We start from the raw sequence: 25,908 nt of genomic DNA, 5'->3' as shown, positions 1-25,908 counted from the left end.
CAATCTCCTTCATCCAATTTTTTTCTTGTTGGGTTGTTTTGTAAGGAAATACCAGATTTTCCCCAGTTCCACTTGAAGTCTCCACAGCTTTGCCAGTCAGCTCTCAGCAGAAGTAGCTCAGAGGTCAAACAAACACGTTAGATTAAAAAAAGTAAATCAATACCTAGTGGCTGTAAATAAAAAGAGGGATTGTCCGGGGTGCAGAGATCTGCCTCCCATGGAAAACCTGCAACAACCAATTACAGAGCAGCCTCAGGTCCTGTGGTATCCGCAACTTTTGGATTCCCCATTCACTTCCATTTTGCCGTAGCCCCACAACTCAGAGTATTATGTATTTAGACAGAAATTAACCAAATACAATTTGAAAACATCTTATATTAAATTCTCACAGGCGCTTAAGGTCTACCAGGAGCATTGTACGAGTAAACTATTATTATCTAATTAAATAATGTTTAACATCTGTTTTAGGCTTTTTTTGTCTCAGCCACTGCTGATACATTTGTCGGAACATGTTGCCTTGTACCTTGGTGTGGAATAGCTTCTACAAACCTAATCCCCCTTGTCCTAAGTTACTGTATATAGCGTGTACAAAGTGAGGGAGTGTTAGAGGGCGTGAGAGTGAAGATGACCTCTTCACCTTGTCAGAGACAGCGCCATCTGATCTGTTAAGGGGAAACCTGCCGGACACATCTCTATCCCCCCCTGACTGTCCAGCATTCCTACCATTACGCGTCCTCACGTCCTTCGGGCTCTCGCTGAACTGATGACCTCAGAGTCGGGGTGCTGTGCCATCCATTTGCCAACAGGGAGATTGTTTTTCAGCTCTTCAAATTTCAGCCCAGAAGATCAATGTTCCAGCTGGCTTGACAACTCGGGACACAGAGGGCCAGAGGGGAGTGAGGTCGGGGCCTCCTCCTCGGCTCCCTCCGGTGTGTTTAGGGAAAAATAGGAAACTCTGGAAGCCTTCTTTTCACTGACAGCTGAGGTTTGTCAGTCCTCAAACAGGTAGACTTCCTCTAGTTATCAACTATTTACTGTAAATGTTGGAGCATGATAACTCATGACATCTTATTTTGACCAGCTTTACTCTGTTGGCTTTCAAATACAGAAGTTAAATAATTAATTTTTCCGAAAAATACTCTGTACACACACACAAGCACCCACACTATCTGCAATTATCAAACTGAACTGAAGCAGAGCGATTTCATGCTTTCAGCTTAGTAATGGTATTATGCAAAATACCATTACCCTGGAAAGGACACTCCAATGCGTGGAAGCAGGTCAAGTGCTTATTTTAAAAGGGAGAATCTGTTCAATCTGTGGAGTTGTTCAAAACAACACACAAACAGCCGTGTCGTCTTACTCTCAGCGCAGAGAGCCATTTTGGATGAGACCCTTTAGCTAGAGCGATGGCAGGCAAACGGTTCTTGTAAATATTATTCATTGTTCCGTTTAAAAAGCACACTAGATTGAAACAGCCAGCGCTCCCATACAATATTTCACTTTCTTCTCTCGGCCCCTTCCCTCCTCTCAGTGTCGCCCTCTCAGCGTGTAAAGGTGCTGTCGAGATTTTTGGTGAATGTGGCATAATGGAAGCTCTTTGTTTGCTCAGGTGCCGATCCTTCACAAAGGGTGGATAATGGAGGAACACTTTAGAGACAGATGTTCCCTCTTCATCGCACTCCTCAGCGCGACCCTCTTAGGGAGCAAAGGGAAAAGAGACAGAGCACAGGATCACTATAACCCGCTCTGCAGTTCTCAGGTCCTTTTGCACTAAAACAATGCATTTACGTGTAAAAACTTTAATCTGATGTAGATGTTTGGCGTTTTCAGAGGGAGTATCTTAACATGCACTTTAATCAATCAACCTTTGTTCAGCACACTAAATCAAATGCATTCCCACAGCTCAATGAATGTCCGATAACTGAGCGTAAACAAAAGTAGCTATTGACCTAGACATGAGCACACAGGGCCATATTCTAAGGCGGTTGCATGGCATACTTTTCCGGGTGTGTTTATTAGTTATGGGTCACCTTGAAGGCAGAAGAGTGGATGGAGGGCAATCAATAGCTAAGCCAATAAGGAAGCAAGAGGCTAAGGTTGAGAGGGTAATCCTTGATGGTAAAGCAGGAAATCTATAAAATAAATGATTTCTCCACTCCTGCAGGGTGGAGGAGGTTATTTATTGGAACAAGTTTGGACACACAAGGACTGGGCTGCACCAAAGTGAAAAAAAAATAGACAAAAACCATGTAATTCACTCTGACCACATGGCAATTTGCAGGAAACAACACAAAAGTCATTACAACATGTCTGTCTAAATCCTTCACTAAAGTCTCAACAGCAGCTGCTCAAGGTAGCACAAACTGGAGGGTGGCTGGCTGTGGTGGTTTGATGCTGGAGGCCCTGCCTGTGATTCTGCAGGTTCCAGTTTCAAGCTCCACGCATGTCGGCTTAGTTACTTTTCACCATATTAGACAAGTGTAACCATGAAAACATATGTTTTCTTTTAGTGACACAAATAATTGAACCGTATCCGTCTCTTGGCAACACTTTCCCTGAACTGATGACGCGTTTAATACAAATGAAGATTAGGTCTCTATGTACTGCTAGATTCAGATCTACTAAAGCAAACAGGCAGTGCACCTTAGTTTGAAATATGGTTCTATGTCAAGTCAAGTAATACGTGAGGTTGCTCCTTCAATATTGGTATTGGCATATGCCATTTTAAAAACCCATGTTGGTCAACCAATACTTTGTAGTGAGTTTCAGTTTCATTATTTCACTCTTTTAGTTTTTACTTTCAAAGGTGCTCTTTTGTGTTTTAACACCTCTAAGAACATTATTTTTTTATGCCAGCAGGTTTTGTGGAAAATTAGCTGCATCTAGCTCCACATGTTTCACTAAGTGTTGGTCTGTGAACTGTTTTGACCTTAACACCATGATTCATGAGCTAATTAGGATCACATTTTGAACACATCTCCATTGGAATAAAATAGAGCGAATTCCATGGTCAACTTCACATTGTAAATATCTTCATGATGTAAACTGCAACCTGACTGCTTGGCGGAGGCATACAGCCGCTAGGCAGTAATTCTTGCTTTTCTGTTAAGGATGTTGTTATGCTTAGTTTTAATTGCACAGCTGGGATGAGGCACTAATGCTTTTTTCAGCGGCATACGTTAAGTGTCTCAGCGTTTGAGGTCAGACCTGTCAGTGAAAGCAACAGGGCAACATTTTCCTCTGTAAATAATTAACAATCCTCCATTCTGCCTTTCGCTGTGCTCGATGCATATTGATACAGGCTATGTGTTAGCTCATCTAAGCACTAAGGTTTCTTCTGCTAGAGGAACACATGGCATACTTCATGCATAATGACCACTGCAATATCGTGTAAGTGTAGCTCCAGAACCTGCTTCCCCCTGTTTACACAAACACTTTTGTCGTTAGAAATAGATGTTGTAGCCATTGTCACGGCAGTTTAGAAATAACATTTTTCTATTGGTTATTGACTGGCTTTGAAACAACACTCTTGCTGAGGATGGAGCAAACGCTAACTGGAAAATGTGCTGTTCACAGAGAGACACCATGAGTCACAGCATCTCGTTGCTGCTTGAAAAACCAACAGGAAGAGGAATACCATATCTGGACAGATCAACACAGGCCCACCAGAAAGAGGGTAGAGGTCCCGGACGTCAGAAATTATTCATTTCCTAAGATAGGAATGTGCAAAGTGTAATCTACAAAATTTTTTCCCCCCATCCTACTATCACACTCAGAATATTACTTCTGGCGTCGACATGTCCTCTACTGAGAGAAATCATCAGATAGTAACAGCATGTTGGCATCGATTTCAGTTCTCTGGATAGTAATTAACAACTCTGAAATTACAACTATAGCACCAAAGAACTGCAGCTTTTCCTCTGTCTGTGAGACAAGGACGATAGATGCCAGACAACCCTTGTCTCTACATGCTTTATTTGTTAGATCTTTGAAATATTTTTTTTTACTTCTGAGCTGATTGTCAGCTTGTGTCAGTCACAGCGTCAGTGACCGGCTTGGTATCTTTTTCGCACTCGCTTCATCGCGACTGTTTGAGATGGCTGCTCCCCCCCCCCCCCGGAAGCCTAAGCTCTCAAACATCCCATTAGCACCTGCTAAGTCAACCTGAAACTTTCTGAGGCCGGTCTGACTTTGTGCATGTAATTACTCTGTGTTGCTGTTTAAACCCACGTTCCTCTTGTTCCCCGTGAAGGCAAGTGGCGAGGTCATTGAAGATCACTGACTCAACTTTCTGTCTCATTCATTAGCAAAGTCATTCAAATGATACATTGGAGGCCACTCAGGCCGGCACCTTTTCTAAATTTTATTTTCCAAACTGCTCCATTTCCCCAAAAAACAATTGAAACCTTGATTCATTTGAACTGGCAATCAATTGCTTTTACAGCTTCTATTTGTTTAAATTCAAACACTATGAGATGTTCAGGAGCATACTGACGATGTGATGTCAACTCGTTCACTGACATATTTCAGGAGCTCTTTTGCAGCTGATGTGGAATATGTGCCTCTCTGCACGCTTAAGGTATTTAAGCCTGTCATCTCAGCCAGTCTGTCAAATGAAAAATGGATGAAAGAAATCAGATCTGTCTTTGTTGCTAGTCACAATGCTGCAATATAATACATTTATACACCATAATCTGTGCAGGATACAGAGTTGTAAGTGTTAGGTATTGCATAGATCTGCAAAGAATGACAATATAGAGGGGACCCCTCATTCATGTCCATTATTTGAAATCATTTCATAAAGCATATTTTTCACATGTTATGTGACAGAGGAAAACAAGAGTAATGTGTTAGAAAACCATTAGACATATAGTAAAAATTATTTTAACAATGTTATAACGTTAGAATACCCACACATGATCATGTTAATGGATGAATTTGGAACCTTTTTATGGACCCCCTGGTACCTTTGAGAACCACTGACATACTGAGCTCTAGAACAACAAAATACATGTTGTTTATTATTGTCCATACAACATTTTTTAATTTCAGGTTGTTCCGACATCTCAGCATCTTTGCATGAATTATCTTCATCAAGCAGTTATACCATTCGGTTAATGACTGCTGTTTGCATGCACAAGAATGTGTTATCTTTCTCTCCTGAATGTCCCTGAGTGCTCTGGAGCCTCCAATCTACTTGTCACGGCTATTTTCTCCCCTAATTCTTATCTCCTTGAAAAGAAATGCTTCCCAGATGCTTCCACTCCTTTGACACATGATTTCAAATGATGCTAAATTACCTCATGGGCTGATGTGTCCAAGGGTTAAGCAGGGTTGTCCTGATCAACCTCTGACACCGGGGTCATTCATAAGGTTGTGCTCCAGGCACAGCTCCATTGATAAGGGTCAGTGGAAGGGTCATCCCCGTTCCCTCTTCACTTCAATCCAGTAAAGCATCAGAAGCTGAATCAGTTCCTGGTGCTCATTGGAACATTAATTGTGCTCATTGATTGGAATGTAGTTCAACTAAGTGTCCTCTGAGCATCACACAATGACAAGGTTGTTTTCTCATCTGGGCCAATCGGCTAGTATGTAAAGGAATGGAAAATGACTATTTGGAAAAGCATGCTCTAAATCAGGTGGTTGTTACTCACTGCAAAACACGAGGACTCACTCAGCTTCAGTCTCCGTTTAGCCGACTATTAGAGCCCATTTCTTCAGTGCAGGTGAGGGGTTGTCTGGCATCACTTTGGAGGGATTTCCAATCTTCCGCTCGCTTTACAAACCACCTCACTTTAGCACATATGTAGACATTTCTTAGATAAGAAGCAATGCTTTTACTCATTTAAAAAAATTGGGTTATTCAATTGCTCAACCATTTTTGAGAAACAAAACAACTGGTTCATGGCATTGCATTTATTATGATATATGCCACTGGGTTCCAACCTGAGTATATCCCTGCCAATTCGCAAATTGTATTTTCAGATTTTAAAGGGTTGTCATGAAGAATGTATATTGGCAGAAATATGTTTGACTAGAAACTAAATTTAAAATTGGTTACATCTCGATTCAAATCATATTTGTATTATTTAACTCAGATAACTGCATCTATTATTTCTAACATGTTGAGAATGTCTGTATGTAAAAGGGAGTCAATGCGGCACGGATTTATTTTGAGTCGAGTTTTTCTTGAAGCATAAATACAGTACATTCTGTTACCCTGAGGCACGAGGTAAACACTGATACTTAATAAGTTATGCAGTCTATACATGGTAATTATTCTTTCCACTGACATTCAGATTTAATATGATATGAAGATATTTGTGTAAGTTAAAGTAGCAGTTCAAAATACTATTAAAATACACATTTATTAAAATGTCAAACAACATTCAGTCCTGGAACCTGTCTTCCATCTGCATAGTGAAACATGCATATCTTCTATTATCTTTTATATTTTATAAAAGATATGAAAAATCGATTTCCTCTTAACATGAATAACGTGCTGCAAACAACATGGCAAGAACAGTGAAACATAATCACACAGTTTATTATCCAGTCGAGGCAGGGCTGTAAAAACAGGGAACAGGTTGGACAGACATTCAACAACAGCTGGGGATAACCGGGTCTCAGTTCCTCCCTGCCGTCAAGTTTGTAGCAGCAGTGAGCATCAAAGCTTGGCAGTAAACAAATACTTGGAAGATATCAGCCAATCACAGGCATGGAAAGGGGCGGATCTGCTTCTACTTCGGGAGGGAGAATACAATGAGAAGGCAACAATTATAAGATTAACAAATCCTGTTAATCTGCAATCAATTGCGGTTCCTCAGGGACATACATGTGTGTCTCAAATTGATTTTCCAGAAATGTAATTCTTAATTGTGAAAACTGAATGTGGAATCATATTGATAGTTGAATTTTCCCGAAGAATCAAGTGCACGTCCAAAAAGTAAATTGAATTTTTCTTGCAATCATTTGTGTTGCGAAAATCAAATGAAAATGTAAATGTTTCTAACTGAGTTATGTTTGAAAACATTTGCCCATCTGTCAATGCCTAACGGAAATTTAGTCATCAGAACTATTTGTGTTTGTAACTACAGAGCAACTTAACTGTTAAAACTATTTGATTTTATAATCTTGATTTATACTATTGATAAGATTATATGCATGTGTAGTGGTTGCAGAATAACATTAAACAGCATATGGCTGGTGTATCTAATAGTTCATGCAGATGGGTTCCTTTGTCTCACTTAATAAGCTTCTGAAGCTTATTAAATTGCACAATTATCATGTTTTTTTACAGTAGCCTATGCACCCGAGCTTTGTAATGCAACTTCACAAAGACAGTTCAGTTTCAGAACTGGGACAACACCCCCACCCGTTTGAAAATCTAATTAAACTAAACTAGTTTTTATCTGTTCTAAATGACTTCAGAGAAGCCATTCATTATGCCTGCCCTCCAGTCCTGTCACAAATATACTCCAATATTGCATTTATTTAATAAATAGGTTACTAAATGTGTTTCCTTTCCCCCCCCTTTGTGTTGTCTTATCTTGGGCATGCACAATATTTCTGGCCTCATAAGCACATAGGAGCTGGAGACTCTCACCCTTGATGTCACCAGTTTTATTGAACCTTTTAATCTAGCTTGTTGTGGGGCCACAATCCAATAACACATTTCACCTCAGCCACCAGATATGATGAAAGTATAACCAAGTGATCAATGATGGGATATACACTTTACCTCCCGTTTTTCTGCTGCACTGCAACCATAGCAACAGTACCAGGATAAATCTACTATTTAGTGAAACGACACAAGAATTACCCTTGAGCCTCTGCTTTGCTCTATTCGGTTTCCCCCTCTGCCAGGCTTCAGCGGAAATGATCTGAGAGACAGATAGAAGAAAAAGAGAAATTAATCACTTCCCTCATACCTGGCTTTAGTAAATGCAATGTGAATGGAAATGGGAATGGTTACGTTTAGCATGTATCCAGGAAGCCGGGCTCATCTTTTGCTTTGATGGGATGGAGAAGCACATGCACATCATTTCTTAAGATAAAAACCCTGAGGTGGGGATCAGGGCAGGTGTTATGAGTGTGTTGCGAGTGGCAGAACCACATAATCCCATGAAGAGGTGATCAGAAGAGGCTAGCGCATAAAGTGTCATGTCAAAAGAGCCTATGCCTTCATTTGTTTATTCATATTACTTTCTGAGTGGCAGAAGTTGTCTTTCAGAGCCAAAAGCTAAACTTGAGCCCTTTTGGGGTAGAATCCTGATTCCTCTGCTGAACCACAGCATCGGTTTATGTAAAACTGTTTCCCTCTGAGCCGTGTGCACTTAATTATTACATAATTCATAATTATGTACATTATAAGTAGTCAGTTATATACAAGTACTGCTAAACCTGCTATCCAGTTTACTTGACACTACCACTAGGGCGCAATTAAGTTTATGCCACAGCAACCATTATGGGGTTCCAAAATCTACAGTAGAAAGTTCATAAAGCTCTAGTCTTACCTGAATATAATGCATATTTTTACCTTTAAGTGGGAAACTGTTCTTCTGAATAAAAGTGTAGCAAGATAACCACCTTCTCTGAAATTGGCTCGTCAGTCTTTAGCATATTCCGCATTGTTTTTCCATTTTTCGTTGTATAAACATAGCAGCATTTTTTTTGTGGTTGTGTCCCGCCGATCGAGATGATAGCGTAGTTGTGTTCCTGTCTTCCATCATGGTCCCTTCAAACAAGGACCCCCATCGAGGTAGAGTGATGGCAATGAGATGGCCAAGGCTCCTGACAGAGAAGGAGGACTAAAAAAGCGATTTCAACACGGACTCATCCGACTCAGGCTGTTTTGCAGTGCTGCTGCAGCGGCCACACGCGGATGATTGATTTGCATTGCAGATTACACAGACTTGAAGAGGACCTGGCTAGCTCTCGTGGCTGTCGCTGATTTAAACTCAGAATAATCCCGGGTTAGAGGCCCCAGTATATTTTTCATCCTTTCATTAACAGAGGAGAACTTTACACCTAGCCACCAAACAAACATTCCAAACAGCCAGACATGAAGTCAATCGCTTATGGCATCTTACCAGTGCTATTCATTTCCACACTATTCATTTTATTTCATTTTTTACTTGACATTCATATGTCAAATCAATGATTATTATTATTATTATTGGCTCCCTCATAAAAAAACTGATATTGGCTACTCCTGCTCCCAGCCTACTTTTACTACTAGTTAAATAAAGGCAAAATCTGTTAACAGTTAAGGTGTTTATATATATATATCCCATTTGATTATTGTTTTATGAACATCTTAGAAGTTACAATATGTGAAAATTGTCACAACGACCTGACATCTCAGCCTTTGTAAAATAAACAGAAGAAGAAAACACGCCACGGTTTTAGATCGCCAAGTAAAGGAAAGAATAAACAAACAAACAAAAAAACATATGCCGTTTGTGATGAATATATGTATTTTAGGCAGCTTTGTTTAGATGTGGTTTGTGTGGCATGGCCCCTCCTCACCGGGGGTTTACAAAGCTGAAAGTTGATGCGCTCATTGAAAGTTGAGAGGTCAGAGCAACGGGGGAGACTGGCTGAGACGGAGTGCAGAGGGCAAGAAGCAAAGTATACCTGGTGAATTCATGATTAGATCTACAGTATCCGCACTCTATCCGTGTGTAGCCTTAAAGAATAACAATGGGAGATATGTCGTTCGGTGTAGGTTTCCATAAGATATTTATGTTTGGATGTAAACATGCACTTCATACTGTTTATTACAGTTTCACCGTGTATATGTTGTGTCTATGCTGCTGAGAGGCTATACACTTTAAGAGTCACAGGGAGCAATTTGTGTTCATTAGGCAGTGCTGCAGAGCAGTGAGATTGCAGTTAGATGTAGAGCACTTGATAATTAAAACGGATAGTTTTCTGTCAATGTTGCTCTTGACATTTATCTTGAATCAGGATACTCTCACAGTGTGTATGCCACTTCTGACAGACCCACTTAATAAAAAGCCTGCTTTAAAATGCAAGGGAAATATAGATGTTTCTGCTTATTCGATGTAAACTGAAAAGAGAAACGTTTCAGATTAGTCCACTATGGCCAGCAACTGACATCAATAATAATAGATGTAAAGCCATGGCCTATTTACCTGGTTTGGGGGGGAAAGGAAAAAAGGCACAGTATTTGAAATACATAATACATTACTGGCCAATAAACAATTTTGGCACGTACATTGTTTTGTGTGCATTTGCAATTTAGTAAAGCATGCTCTAATCTTTGCATAGTGAAGCTGACAGGATGTGTTACTATTAAGCAGTTTTTGAATCCATTTGTTACCAATGTTGTTAAGTCTTGTGCCATATCGATAACCTGGTCTGCAACGGCTCTTTCCAGCGTGATACAGTTTAGAACTGTGTCCCAGTAACGCCAGCTGTACCCATTTGGAGCTATAACTGAAATTGAGGTTGGTTTTCTGTCTAATTTGATGGCCTGAAACTGGCCGAAGGGGCTCCTGCAAAGTGCCATTGTTGGGCTCTTGTTCTCACTGACCAATTAACTTTACAGTTAACATGTCTGGAGTCTGTGCCATGTTGGACGGTGTGAGAGTGAGACAGCCAATGATGTGTGGAATAGTGCAAGCACTTACATCTTTAGTGTCTTTGCAGGAGATCAAAGTGTAACTGGATCTGTGTCCATCCAGGAATAACTTGTTGCAAAATCATAATTTCCCTTTAGCTAAGGAATTTTATGGACAAGAAATATAGGTACAATTTATGGGATTGAGTCTCAGCAGAATCCAGGGAACACATGCATGCAAGGTTTTGAAAGTGTATTTTACAATATAGAAGTTACCGGCCAAATGAGCTTACAATGTGGACGTATGGAATTTTTCCCCCATATTCTCTACCTATACCCTTGAAATTCAATTTAAATATTTATTTTACAGATAAAATAATAAACCAATGTGTTTATAAACATGTACTTGAACCCTTAATAAAGAGAGCGGCAATGTGAGGAAAATAACCTTAAGATCAAAAACCCGAGAAAATGTGGATCGTCAGTTTAGCCTCAAACATGTTTATGGAAGGAGAACACTTTATTGTAAGTTTAGGAGGTTAACAGAATGAAAAGCTATACAGCCTCCTCAGGTCTTGACCAAGGGACATTCAGGAGTCCCTACACATACCTCTTAACTGTCACTCAGTTGCTTTAGTTTGCCACATAATAAGATGAATGGTAAACTAAGATAAACTGCTATATACACACGTCTTTCACTGTAGCTGGTGCGTGACACTTTGCTATTAGCTTAACAAGCGCGTTCTTGTTGGGTTAAACAACTGCTGCACGTGAGCGTTGGGAGCTGAGCCCGGCCCTCAGGTAGAGATAGAGAAGTTAGCATGACCCTAAGTGACGGCTGAACACGGTGAAAAACTTTCAAAACACCTTTTTTTGGCACTTTGTTTACGGGTGAAAACCTTGTCTTCTACATTACATGCTGCATTTTAATGGGAAAAGGAAAGCATTTATGTAACGCCTTTTCAAGTCCCAACCACTCAAAGCACTTTACACTGTGAGTTGCTCTCACCCATTCAGATACACATTCACCCAACGGCTCTCCATGTATGTAGCGCTTCTCTATCATTCATGCATTCCATTCACACAATGACAGCAGCCGTCTGGGGCAGATCAGGGCAAGGCCGTTTCAATGTGGAGACGAGAGGAGCCGGAGGTCAGACCGGCGACCTTCTGATGAGTTGACGACCCGCTCTACCTCCGGTGCAGCAGCTGCTCCTATAATAACAACCAATAGATCTCGCAAATAGACAAATGGACGGCATGTAGCTATCGCAGAATCATTCAGAATCAACAAGAGGTGGAATATGTATGGCAATAAAGTTGCTTGTGCTTTAGCATTGATTGAATGTTTAATTCACCAACACAAACTGCCAACGTAGCTGTGACTGGACTTTCAGTGGGACTTAATACACATCTGCAGTGTTGTGAGATGCTAATAGAGGATGTCACACCGTAGCATTTAACAGTAAGCTTAACATGGTTTTAAATGTAAAGCTATTTCATACCATAACATCAGGTTACCACACGCTCTCTGTGGTGGGGCCCAAGGTGTCTTTTCAGGTTTGTGGTTTCTCTTCCTTGTGGGTTTGTGGCTGCAGGGCTTCTCTCCCAGCAATACACACTTTTTCTTTTACGCTGTGTTTTATTTCGAGTGCACCAAAAATATTTAGTTGCACTCATGTTTTTTCCCCCTTCACTGTATGTCATCGGGTCTCCCACAGCCAAAGAGTTAAAGTGCATGGCTAGATCCATTCCACCACCATTTCCAGTGAGTTCATGGTTGCGCTGCTGGGGTGCAGAGTCACTGGGAAGATGATTTTTCAGCTCACAGGTAGAGAAACATGCAACGCAGCCTTTCAAAGAAGGGTATGCCACTTGTTTGTTTTTACACCAATGAAAACTATAGATTGATAGTCTTTTAACTACCTTTTAGTTAAATTTATTTTCATTAAAAGTATTTTGTCTCAACCTAGTCACAGGTAGGGTTTAACAAAATTGATGCTGTCATGGAAAAATGCCAATCATTCATATATTTAGTCATAGTTTTTGTCAAAGAAATAGACACATTTTCAGCAGGAAGTCTCACACAGGTGGTTACAGAGTCTCATACCACAAGCTTATTTGGGTGTGATCAACAGATTTAAATTTTGCGTTCATGGTTTTTTGCCACTTAGGTTGAATGAGGAGGAATAAAATACCAGGTGGTGTTGTAGTGCCTGCATAGCATCAATTATGCCCAATCAAATTATATCCTGTCATCCCTTCCATAGCCGGGCTCTCACCTCAACACTGGCTGATTTAATACTCCCCTCAGCTGCATTCTGAATCAAATTTAATAAAAAATTGTGAAGAAATGTAGCTGCACCCTCTGCTAAGCATTACCAGTGAGAGAGAAGGAAAATAAGCCAAACACTGACAGGGTCTCTGTCAGTGAGCTGCACTGGCACCTGCAGTCTGATTGGTGTTTCCAAGGCTGGGCCAAGGCTCTGTGCTCGCCCCTGTCTCTATTGACCAAATCCCCAGTTGTAATGCTAAATGCCACAAACATACACTGAAAAGGCTTGTTGCCTTTGCTATAAGAAGCAAAGCTAATCTCCTACGGAGTACTACACGTATTGTAAGGTTGGAAACAAGAGGCAAAGTCTTGGCTAGTGTCCCTCCTGTCACCTTATCTGTCAGTGTCTGTCTGTTCCTCCTCACCACCTGCTCCACTGAGTTTTAGGAAAGCGTGTCCAAGCCCAATTTGGGCATCGGATCACATTGCCACAGCAGCAGATGCAGCATATCAGATGGTAATGCACAGAGGTGATCACAAGTTGATTGTTGTCCAAGAAGTACATTTGGACAGAGGTCGTACTTCACTGCCAGATCTACACAGCATCCAGCATTGAGTAAGCACACAGGCAGTCTTGAATTATGGTTGGATCACACAACATTGACCTGAGCAAAAAAAAAAAAAAAAAAACTCTGACAACTTTCCAACCAAATGCAGTAAATAAGTTTAATGCTTTCAGGCATGCGCTGAACTCCGGATAATCTCCAGCAAATATCCAGAGGATGTATCTGTGAATATAAAGTCAGAGTGAGGGGCTCCGACAATCAGAGTTTTCCAACAGGAAACAAAACAAATTTTGGATTATGTCCGAATGAGCCCATGTTAGAACACAGCAGCAGATATACGGATGATTCATTGTGAGCGAGTGGGCAGGTTGATGCAATTCTAATATGGGACAGACGCCAAACTATAAAAGGAAATTAACAATGTAGGTGCCACACACATAGACAACACCAACGAGATTTAAGAGCTTTTGTTGATAAGGGCGGATGCTGATGTTTATAGTGCTGGAAACAAAAATGTGATCTCTGCAGTATAATTCATACGTTGTTTCCTGCTTCCTGCGCCTCCAGTCCCACCCCTCATCTGAACGCTCCAGAAACCTTTCTGTTGTTGTGCCCAGCAAATTTCCTGCCGTGTTCCTCATGTGTAAAAGGCAAACAAGGCCCGTTGATGTCTGAAAACAGCTTTATGGACTTGCACAGTTCTCTGCAAAATGTCTGCAATGCAGCACGCCTGCATCCGGAGGTGAATTGTGCTCATCAGTCTTTCCCTTTTTTTTCCCTTTCCCATGCGTGTCTTATTTCTGAGGTACAGCCTTGATATGTGAAATAATCTGATTTTAATAATATCTTAAGCTCTTCCTTAATAGCATCAGCAATTGTGCCATAAATGGATTTAGTATATCTTGTCTTCCTATAAGAAATGAAAAATGGATCATAACCTGCTTAAGAGGCTGTGAGGAAATGATCAGATTAGCACCAAAACAATGAATGTAGCCCGCTATTCACATGACATCCATCAGCGCACCTCTGCCGCTCGGATGACATAAATGCTGACCTGGAAGATTTAGAGTCAGAATTGATAACTAATATTCTCAGAGGTGACAGTGCACAGGATTGTAAGTCTACATATCATCTCGGGAAGGTCAACAGCTTCCATCATAGCCTCGGTAACTGATATCCAGCTTTCTCCCAGAGGGTCGCGTGTGATGCTCGGTTTTCAGTCAACAGTGCGGTTTATATCTATAAACGTCGCCTTAAAAGACGCCTGTAATCCACAAACCATGGATTGAACGAGACTACGTATTATGTGTCAGGGAGATGATAAACTACGATATAACGCCATATATGTATTGTTCTTACAAAATGTTTGACTTGGAGATTATGTTGCCTCTAAATGACCTTATCTACCGTTGTTCCTGGTGTACATAACAAAAGCGGTTTGGGTTGAGGGGTTGTGCTGGTGCGTGGTTTGAAATGAATGGGCACCAAGCCGAGCCGTGAACAAGCAGCTATCTGAATGCTGTCACTGTATTGGCCATTATAGCGTTCCATTTGAATTATAATACTCCCCTGAGCAGGATGGGTGCTGCATGGCTGCCTGACTGCCCACCGGATCGCTGAGATAGGTCCCTGCAGTGAATGGGCTGAACGGGAGGGTGACCAGGCATCTCCCTCGTTATGAGACTCGTCACTGTCACTCTCAAAGGCGTGAGTGACAGAAGACCCTATTACCCTACGAGATTCACGTCCATCCTTCGGAGATAGAGCAGCTTTTACAACCGTCGCCGAGAATGGGGAAACAAAGAAAACGCTCCAGCGGCTGCATTAACATACCCTCACTGATTAATGCAAGTTGTGATCACAGGCAGCTCTGGCATACCCACAAATGTGATTTTTTTTATTTTTTATTAATTCATAACAATTGATAATCTTTGTGGAGAAGATCTTTGCCACAGTTCTGAGAAAAAGTCTGGCTTTGAAATAGCCGGTAAGTATATTAAAGCTGGTCTTCCCCAGAGACAAATTATCTACTTAATTAAAAGGACCAGCAGGAAAGGCCGGGAATCATGACGGTATAATTATAAAAGCCCCATTTCGGTTAATCCTTGGCTCTGCAGCACGGAGCCTCGCATGGTGGAGCCAGGCCACGGCCACTAGTTAAGCACCGAGACCACACAGGGGCTTTTTCAAGTAGAGGCAGTGGGAGGACGACAGGCCTTTAACCGAGGACACAGGGAGCTGAGAGCGAGCCTAGAGGTCCACTAGAAGCTTCTTTACTGCAGCGGAGCCCCGGGAGAAAAGCACAGGAAGATCATTTAAGAGGGACAGCGAGTCAAGAGGCAAATCACAGCCATGCTTACAAGTCAAGACTATGAATAGTGTGCATGCCGAGTGTGGACTTGCCCCATACAGGGACAGAGCTGCTCCACTGCAGTTGTGGATGTTTTGGAAATATTCTCTCCCTCATTAGAATTGACCATTAGTAAGGTGTCAGAATCCATCAGATTCGGTTAACAGTCGCAATCGTGCTTATTTACCGAACAGTTAATCACGGCGGCGCATTAGTGCAGAGCTTTGTGTCAGTCATGGAGGTGGGCTCTGTGCTGTGCCGGTTCATCTCAGTGCCGGGCCCTTTGATTTGTGCATCACAGCTGGGCCCGAGAAGACGTTTCGGTGGGCAGCTGCGGACGCTTAATCTCCCCTGTGCTGACACGGGCTCAATTAATAGATAGCACACTTTGGGAGTCTGCAAGAAAGTTGTCAGGGCCCGGTCAGATAAATCACTAGAGAGGATTTCAGCCTGGCTATCATGGGCTCTGGCCCCTGTGGCCTGCTTCTCTTTGTTTGCTTACTTGGAGTTGCAGGGGGAATAATGATTTTGTAGCGGCGAGGCACACTGGGGATTTTTACAAATGCTTTGATTACATCGAATTATAGGATACAGTTAAGGAAATCTCCATAGTGATGGTTTTTTTTTTGGAAGCCAAATAAATCAATAATTTGATGAGTAACACTTCATAACCTAATATATTTTGAGTTCAAACTTCAATATAGTCATTTTAGATTTTAATAGCTCTGAAATGAACATGCAAATCTGCTGAGATCATAAAATCCTCTCACAACGGAAATACTACTTCTTTGGGCTCATACGACAAATAATCACATTCTACCCACGAGCAGTTTGCACTGATTATATTCAATTTTCACTCTTAGATCACGTTGTTTACAATTTCACTTTAATGGGAATATGGATAATCATCTGGAGAATTCAGCTAATCTCCATTTGAAAGACGAGAAAAACACTTACCTATGATTGTATTGATTTTCAGGCTTAATTCTATCAGGCAGACATCGCTGTGATTTTTATAATGAAAGAACCATATTGATGGAACTTTTGCTCATTTGTAAACCCAGGTGGTTTCCCTACTGGCTATGCAGATACAATTTATTTAAAACGAGAGCAACTTGGAACTCCCCTAAATAAATATGATCATGAGGCACTCTAGTGTTAGATTGCGGTGGAATTGAGTATCTTAGTTTGTGCCCTATAGAATAACCCTTCTTTAATCAATCAATCATCAAACTTTATTTATGAAGCATGTTTCATAACAAGCAATACAACAAAGGGCCTTATATAATATAATCAATATCCCCCTTCCGCACACAGAGCTAAACACCATTAACAGTTACTGAGGAAACGCTGTGGTGAATCTTATAAATTTGAAATGACGAAACCCCAAAGGCAAGTGCAGAGATAAAATGATAAAGATAAAATACTTAAAGAGATTAGAAAACAAATGTAAAATAAGAAAATATAGTCAACATTTACACTGGCATTACATTAACAGGTTTATTGTCTATATTGGGATTAAATCTGCTTATTTTATCCTCGTTATATATGATGTATTATATCATAATACATACGTCTTAACAAGCTAAACAAATATTGATGTAATCCTATGAAATGATGAATATAATATTAATATGTAAAAACTGATGTCACCGATACCACAGACACATACTGCCTGGGCTCATAGACGAGAGACTGTACTGTGTTTTTGTTACATGTAGCTTCCAACATCTCACCAATTTAGAAATGGATTAAATGCAGCCAACTGACCCATTGTACATAGTTTTAAATTTAGCGGAAAAAAGCGATGGAAGAAAAATAAATGTCAAAATAAATATGATAAATCAGGATTAATGGCACCATACAATTTTCCTATTCCTTTCCACCTAAGCAGTTTATTTATCAGAAGCTTGACTTACAATGCTTACTACAATGGTCATTTGTTCTGATATTTGTACAAATAGATAATTTGTTATGATAAAATCTGACATTTTAAATAGTTGGCCTTCCCTGTATCACCATGTTAGCTCCAGCTCGTCATGCACTTCCTCTAATGCATGAAACAGTGTCAGACATTGCATGTTACACACGTTTTTATGATCGGGAACAACGGAGAGGAGTGACTGGTGGAAAAAGAGTATATGCTTAGATATTAATCCTGGTTTTAGTGCCAACAGTCAAGAGCAAATAGCAGTGTTATAAAAATGCTATTTGGTTTTACGGTTGCACAAATGTTTATCGCTCCTGGTTAAACAGCCATAGAAATTTCATTGCAATGCCTGAAATCTCGGTTCCTAATCTAAACAGTGATATTTTAAGTCAGTGTTCCACTCATATTATAATAATCCTCTATTTTCAGAACCTGAGCAAGAATTTTAAAACTTCATATTCTCTCTTTCTATACAGGTAAATAAGCTTAATAAAACACAAATTAAAAAAACATCCAGAACGATGGCGACCATAGTCCTGTGTGGTTGTGACATGCTCTGTGTGCTGCTTTGCAAATGTAAGAGGTACGAGGCTGTAGGTTTTGCTGAAGAAGCGCCTTGCACCAGCAAACCCAAAGAACCATGCATAATACCAACAGCTGTTCATGCATTTGGATCCAAAGCGGTGGCCTTTCATTGAACGTTTCCATCTTTCTTCATTTCTGCAATTAAGGACTCGCCAGAGTGTTTGGCCTGAAGATCGGAGAGTGGGGAGCGGCAGCCCGGCTTGCTTTCTCTCCTCACCTGGCCTTAAAGCATGCTATTCAAATTGCCTAATAATTACATGCATTTGTCTACTCCTGTCTGCAGTTGTTGCTTCTTAGAGCGGTGTGTGCTTTGAACAAAGTGCTCCTGTTCCAACTCTCACCTCTAGCCAGGTTGTTCTTAGAGAAGCCATCCTTTGCCATCATGCAGCGGGCTCTCTTGGGTGACTCGGGTATGAACTCTGTGCCGGGAAGTAATTTATGATGAAACCGGGCAGGATCCGCTCTGGGGGCTGTGTTTTCTAGCTGTGTTTTCTCAACATTAGTGTGTCCCTTATTAGCCTAATTTCTCAAAGAGGGCAATTTCTTCAGGGGGCGACATTTAATTATGTCTGGATGGAAATTTGTGTGGGTTTTATTGATTCCTAATAGTCCCTCACATGAGGCGAACCGGCTGTATGTTGTTCAGGAACAAAACAGATTCATCTGGCTGATAAAACGTCTGATCATCAATATAATACAACAAAAAAAAAAAAGACATGAAAGGCGCCAGTTGTGATGAAAGTGTTAGATCTTCATTAATGTTAATTAAAACATGATGTACATGATAAATAATTCACATCCAGTTCTGACTCTTGATCTAGTCTGAGGGGAGCCCTTAGTGGTCAGCGGAGGGATTATCCAATTCTATTTAGTTATTTGTTTGTTGTCAGGCAGCAGATTGGCCCCTCTCCCACTGAGCTAGGTGGCAAGCTTATTAAAATGAGATGCTTCCTGATGGTGGTGGGTTTCGTGTTGACCACCTTTGTACCAGAAATATACTGCTCGTCTGAAATCCCTGCTATGAGAGCGCTTTGATGTCAGAATCTCTACCACTTAGGAATTAACCACATGTCATGTTGTTCTTGCTAAGAATATTTCAAGTTGTTCAGAAAGGCTTGCCCATGAACACCGGAGAACCAATGGAGATGCATTTTGATTTCATAAACAATTTAACCCTTGAATGACCACGACCTGAAACACGCTAATAAGAAGTGAAGATCTCTCTGGTTTGATGCTACGTTCACAAGAGCCTGAGGTTACGCTGCGAGTGAGAAACCCGCCGGTGCATAGACACGCGTCCTCGTCCGCAACAACACGTAAACACACATTGCACTTCAGATTGGTTTTTGCTGAGGAAAGAAAAAGAAGATCTGAGTCTCTCGCACCGTACTGTTTACTGACACTCTCCTCCACTCCCTGTCTTTCCTGAGGCAGTAATAGTAGAGCTGGGGTGCCAAAGGTAATCTAACCTAGGAGACGAGGCGATAATAGCCACATTGACGGAGTGCTTGTTTGTAACGAGAGACTGGATGAGGAGTCAAAGGTGATATTGAAGGAGGGAGAGGAAGCTGTAAGAGGAGGTTTGTGGCTATCTGTGATTATTAAGGCACCTCACACACAGAAATGAAAGGACGTTTTGAGACCTCGATGGAGTAGAAGAGAGGAATTGTGGACTTCCATCAGGAAGGCGACCGATTCCGTGATGGCAGTCTGTGATATCGGGGCGATGCAGACGGTGCTTCTAAGTGACAGGACTCTGATCTGAGACGATGTTGCACACAATGGTAGTTTGGGAATATGCTGGTCACTGTATTTCCACAGATATTCAACCATTTCAGCACATCTAAGTCTCAGGCAAAGAACAAAGTGCATTCTTGTTCTCTTTAGTCCGTACACAATCCCCGTGCTTTGAGGAAAAATAAATCATTATAGCTAAGAAATGCAAAGTACAAAAAAAGACAACAGAAACCTGAAAAGCATAGCACCTAATTTAGAAAAAAAAACAAAACTTTCTTGATACTCCTGCCCTATCAGCTCAGTTAAATGTTCACTAAAACATGAACATTTCATTCACATTTTGTTTGTAGTCATTGTGTGGGCTCATTTTAGGGTTTGATTAAGAATTTAAAAGGGGAATAGGTTTAGAAAAACTTAAGTTACAAGGAAAACTTGGATGATTCAGTGCAGGAAAGTCAGCAGTGGCCTGTCCAAATAAAGCATTGCTAACCGCCTGGAGTTGGGCTGTGAAGACTAAACAGTGCCCGTCATGTAAAGAATGCAGACGGTGTACTTCTGGTGTTCTGTCGGACAGAGCGACTCCGCTGCTTCAGACAGCGAGTCCTGCAACAACAAGCCCGAGCCGTTGAAACAACATCTTTAAATGTGAGGTCCAGGGTCGTCACAACTGTCTCGGGGAGTTCAGCCCGGCCGGGGTTCGGCACCGAGTCGTCCGCAGCTGCCGGCCGCCAGGTTTCAAACGACCGTGTCACATGAGCTTGGGTAACCAAACCTGGCATTCCTTTACGGCATGAAGAGTGTGTGTTCCTAATACGTCAAACGTCAACCCCTGCTCCTCAAATCCAACTGTAAGTAGCAGGAATCAGGCAATGAGAATAGTTATTATTGTAATGAATGCTCAAACTATTTCATTTTCTCAGCTAAATCGGTCTATAGTGAGCTGGATCCTGAAGGTTTGATCTCGGCATGATCTGCATATACCATTAACTGAACTGGGTACCATGGTAACATTAGCACAACCGTCTTTACAATTTTTTTTTTCATTTCAAAAGGAAATTTGTTATAGTACACTGAAAGTTAGTTTGACTAACGCACAGCCTGAGAATTAGTGTCGGGAAGGTGCTGAGATATGGGCCAGAGGCAGTTTTTTAATTAACTGCAATGATCCTTGCAGTTTTAGTCTCATATGTGTGATGAGATAAAGGAGACATTACTAATAACAGTGGAACAAGGCGGATGAAGAACTGTGAATTTAACATTGTCTTTTGAAACTTTGTCTGTCAGAAAATGCAACCTAAATAAAATCGCCTTTAAAGATGACTCTTGAGATCTATTTGCGGACTGCAAGACAGAGGCAGAGCATGTAGGGGCGTGAGTCACCGCAGGAGGCGGATCTGGTTCTGATCTAAATCACACACAATGACCCCGACCACAGGCATATGGAGACTAAGACAAATCCATGTTTGACATATTTAAAAGTCCTTTTGCAAACGGGATTATTTTTCAGCGTGTGAATAATTCTGCTTGTATAGCCGATCATTGATTGACACGGCATATGGCAGCAATGCAAGTATGTTAAACTATTGAGATAGATCATATACCCTTCCCAGTCCGATATGGCAGATGTGTTGCTTCATCGTAGCAACACATACTACATTTGCATGTTTTAAATTAGCATTATAACTGACTATTGGTTCCTGTCCAGTGAGCCTGTTTTGCATATTTTAGAATGCAGTCATGAGGTCTTTCTCTAATACATCATTTTTCATTTAAGCTGAAATAAAGCAGTAAGCATAATTACTTTGTGATGTTTAAAGGTAGGTCTGCTGTACGATCATGGGCTATGCTGAATTCTTGCTTAAGGGTTACTCGGCAGAGAGTTCTCTTTTACCACTCACAATGTCTTAGTCTCTATGTTCAAATATATTAGTCTTCAGCCAGATGTTCTGATTTCTACACTAGAATGGCTCCCATTAGAGCGTAAACTTCCGCTATGGCCCAACTGTCCCATTAAAATCAGTCAAGCTGCACCAAATTACACCAGCTCATAGATATCAGTTCCCTAAATATGACAGATTCCCCTCATCAAAATCCATAATACACCCTGGGAAATTAGTTCAAATGTCAAAAAGTGCCCTACATCGCAGTGAGGAGGTTCCTGGATCCGCTCCCCCTTTGTCCAGATCTACGTCAAAATTGAATCTACCCTTATTTGGCCCATGTCCCATCCTTCCACCAAGTTTCAAGAAAATCTTTTTCTTTAGTAAACCTGCTGACAGACAGACAAGCTGCAATGAAAGCACAACAGAGGTAATTAGGTCCTATCTCTGTTATTGAAATGTTCTGCTGAATGTGACAATAGTTAAACCTGAAACTCTAACCCAATGGGCTTTGTGCCATTTCCTAAGAAAAAACACTACAATCTTTGCTGACATATTTGTCAACTCGGGCCAAACTGTCGCAATAATAACAACATGGTTTCCACCGCGTTGTCGTGGAACCTGTGATTCCTGTGTCATTTCTTCTGCTTCCTGCTTACACAGCAGTGTCGGGGGAGCTGTGAGTCATGTAAGCCTGAGGTATTTTATGTCACTTTGGAGAGTAACATCTGTGCCGATCTGCCTCGCATTTCATTAGTCCAAATCCCCTGTTTACCGAGGTATTATAGGTAAAATGGAGATTATTATACCTTTCCTGGGAACCTGGTTACAGTGCAGAGCGAGACCTGGCTCCTGTTGCATTCCCAAATTGCGGGCGATTAGGACACATAATCCAGTTTCACGAGGGAGTAAGCACAATAGTTTGACGGTATCCCACCTGACATTTAGTTGAGCCAGATCTCTGATTGGCACATGATTAGCAGCTAATCCGAGTCATTATCTCCTCCAGTGAAATTAGTTGAGGAGAAAAATGCCGTCGTAAATCACAGAGGTGGAATTGCGGCGGGGCTTTGATCAGTGCACGGCTCTGAAAGCACTGTGAGGAGAGAGGGAATATGCTGTTGCCATGGATACCGCAAAAAAAAAAGAAAAACTAGGTGGAAGGGGATATAAGGCCTTATAGTTTCAGGGATATGTTTTGATTTGTGCGGAAACCTGGAACCCTCCGAGTATTGATGAAAGTTCTCCTGCTGCCCGACCCGCCCACAAGAGCAGTGGCTGCAGGAGATCCCAGTGGATCAGCAGGTAGTGCACACTTAGGCTCATAGCTTGAAGTTAGGGCCCGCCTCGACACAGATGACTACCTGTTCCCCCTTTGTCAGATTATGGGCTGATAGTCGGACCTGTCCACGGTGCGCCACGGAGAATCCTCCTCCCTCCTGCCCAGTCCGCGCCGCCTCCTCTGGCTCCAGTCCTGAACCCAAACCTCGGAGGAGCGGAAAATAATTAGGCGAGAAAATTGCTGCTGACACTATTTCTGAAAAGCAGGGTATTGTAATGAGAGCAGAGCAGGTAGTCATTGTGTCTGAGGGAGTGATTGAAAGCCCTTGGTTTTTCCGGGCTGCCTGGGAGAAGCCCGGGGAGAGCAAGCAGAGCTTTGCCGAGTCCCTTAATGCATGTGGGAACGGAGCCTTGAGAGGACGAGGCAGAGGTGTCTTCAACAATGGCAGGAGCCAAGGTTACAGCTGAGTAACTAATTCAAACTGCTCTGGACGGACACACACACTCACTCTCACACACACACACACTTGTCGTCTTTGTCTCGTTCAGTATGTCCCCCCCCCCCTCTGTCTCTTGCTCTCTCCTTGTTCCCTTTATGAGTACAGAGGGATAGCGTCCAGCCACCGCTCAAAGTTATCTTCATTAGCAGTGCGGACCTGCTGGAGTGGCTGCGCGGGGAAGCTTTCTCCGAGCAAGGCACTCAGAGAAAATGAATAAATGTTTTGTCCCACATAGTCCCAGCCCAGAGCAGTGGCTGGCTGCGGGGAGAGATAGATGAGGTATTAACTGTTATATATCTCAACAGCGGCGGAGGAAGCCCAGTAGCGGGGTGGACAGAAGCAGATGCTGCTGTCTGAATATTAAGCCTGTTAACTGAAATGTCCCCCATAAAGAAGACTTACCTGGAGTTGAAATTTAACACCGGGTACCTCTGATTGAGAATCACAAAGCCGAGTACATGTTCATCTCTGGGCTTTCGCTTGACACGGGTGAAAGCTGCGAGATGAGAGCGAGTGGCTTTGATCGCCTTTCAGATCTGTGATGTAGTCTTTTTTTTTTTTTTTTTTTTCATTTGAAAACAGTTATTGCCTCCAAGTATAAAGGAGGGACACAGACACAATGGTGTTCAGGGGTCCTTTTGAAATCTCCGACACATGGCTACAGGTGCAAAATGAGTTTGGCTTTCACATATGCAGAGCGCAGCAGGAGACTGCCCGTGTCAGACGTGTTCACAGTAGCAGGGAAATGTCTGGAACATTCAGAGGAGGGATGGCGTCTCGGCAGACGCGGCACAGATTCACCTGCTGTAACCTCCGTGTTTTTGTTTGCACCACATTGACACTGGCGTCGGCCCAAGTCTGCAAAAGTTCTCGTATAGAGTTGTCTTTTCAAGTTGACTTGTTCATCCGGTCTTCTACGTGCACGGCTACTCTTTTTCATCCTGAGATGTTTGTATTCTTCCAGTTGTCACATGTCAGAAAGGTCATCAACACACAGCTGCTCGCTTGTTTTTATTTTTCCGGACTTTTCCCTGTTGTATTCTCACATGTGCTTATTTGGACATTTTCCAGGCCATTCTGTTCAGGAGCAGGCAGGAAAATGTAAAAAAAAAAAATGTCCAAAGCAAACTGACCCGGACATTTGCATCCTCACATACACCACCTTTGTAAAATGTCAGTGCGTGTATGAAAGCAGCCAACGATATACACAATCTACAGAGTGGCGTATGTTGTTTAAAGTCTCGGTGTCTCGGTGGGAGCAACTGGAGATTGAGCCGACTTGTCCTCCTTCTTCGTTAATGAGAATCTGAGGCTGCCTTTGTGATGTTGCAGGCATCCATAATGTAGAAATCTGCAGGGAATAAAGCTGAAATCCCTCTTAAACGTGAAAATAAATTGGTGGCCAAATTGCATGTGGGTCATATCTCCACTTATGGAACAAAGATCTGCTTTTAGTTGCCTAAATAACGGACAAGGACAAAACGTAGTCACAATCAAGTCTGATCACCTCTCGTTCCACTCTGCTTTTTGGTTTAAATTACAAAGTACATTTTGCGACCTCTATGTTTCTTTGCTTCCCTGCCTCTCTGTATTTTTTTTACACACACACCCCCCGTATTACAATGCGTCTGGTCTACACCTCCCATTCCGTGAAGCAGTCTGAGTAAAGCAGGTAAATTAAATCTCCAACAGAGATTCTGGCTTTTGGCCAGATCAATTCAGCAGCCTCCTCGACTTACGGGCACCGTGTACACATTTCCAGGCTTGTAGGGACGTGCTGACATGAGATGCACTGTGACACACTCAGTGGCATCATAAGAAGGGGAAAAAAAAAGAGCTTCACAGTCACAGCAGCTTATGCAAGCACGAACAGGAGGAGTAGCGTAATGGAAGCGGAGACTATTATCTACAATCTCATTCTTCAGTTACTGAGATGAAACACAGAGCCCTGGATGCCCGTGCTCCTCGGGCTCCTAAGGTGCTCGTAGGTAAGACATCAGCCGTGCCTGGTAGTGATGAGAGAAAGTGTCTGGGGAGGATGGACTCCTGCGGGAACACTGCAAACCGGAGGAGGGCATTATTAAATTTTCCTAACCTGGCTGGCCCTATATGACCAGGAAAAGATCATAGCTTGCACCTGTTCCCAGAAAGCACTGAGGGTGTCCTCCTGCTCCGTAACTGTCCCTCAGGCTTTATTTTAAGTCGGAAGATTT

At 41.9% G+C, this 25,908-nt stretch overlaps 1 protein-coding gene across 3 annotated transcripts in view; it reads left to right on the top strand.

Moving 5' to 3' along the window:
• macrod2 (mono-ADP ribosylhydrolase 2) overlaps nt 1–25,908 on the top strand; it is a 403,426-nt gene that overhangs the window by 141,303 nt on the left and 236,215 nt on the right. The gene's annotated exons all lie outside the window — the stretch shown is intronic.

The sequence above is a fragment of the Platichthys flesus genome, chromosome 12 (assembly GCF_949316205.1).
Source record: "Platichthys flesus chromosome 12, fPlaFle2.1, whole genome shotgun sequence".
In the NCBI taxonomy this organism is placed as follows: Eukaryota; Metazoa; Chordata; class Actinopteri; order Pleuronectiformes; family Pleuronectidae; genus Platichthys; species Platichthys flesus.
Note: the sequence above shows the minus strand (reverse complement) of the source record. Positions and strands in the feature narration are given on the sequence as shown.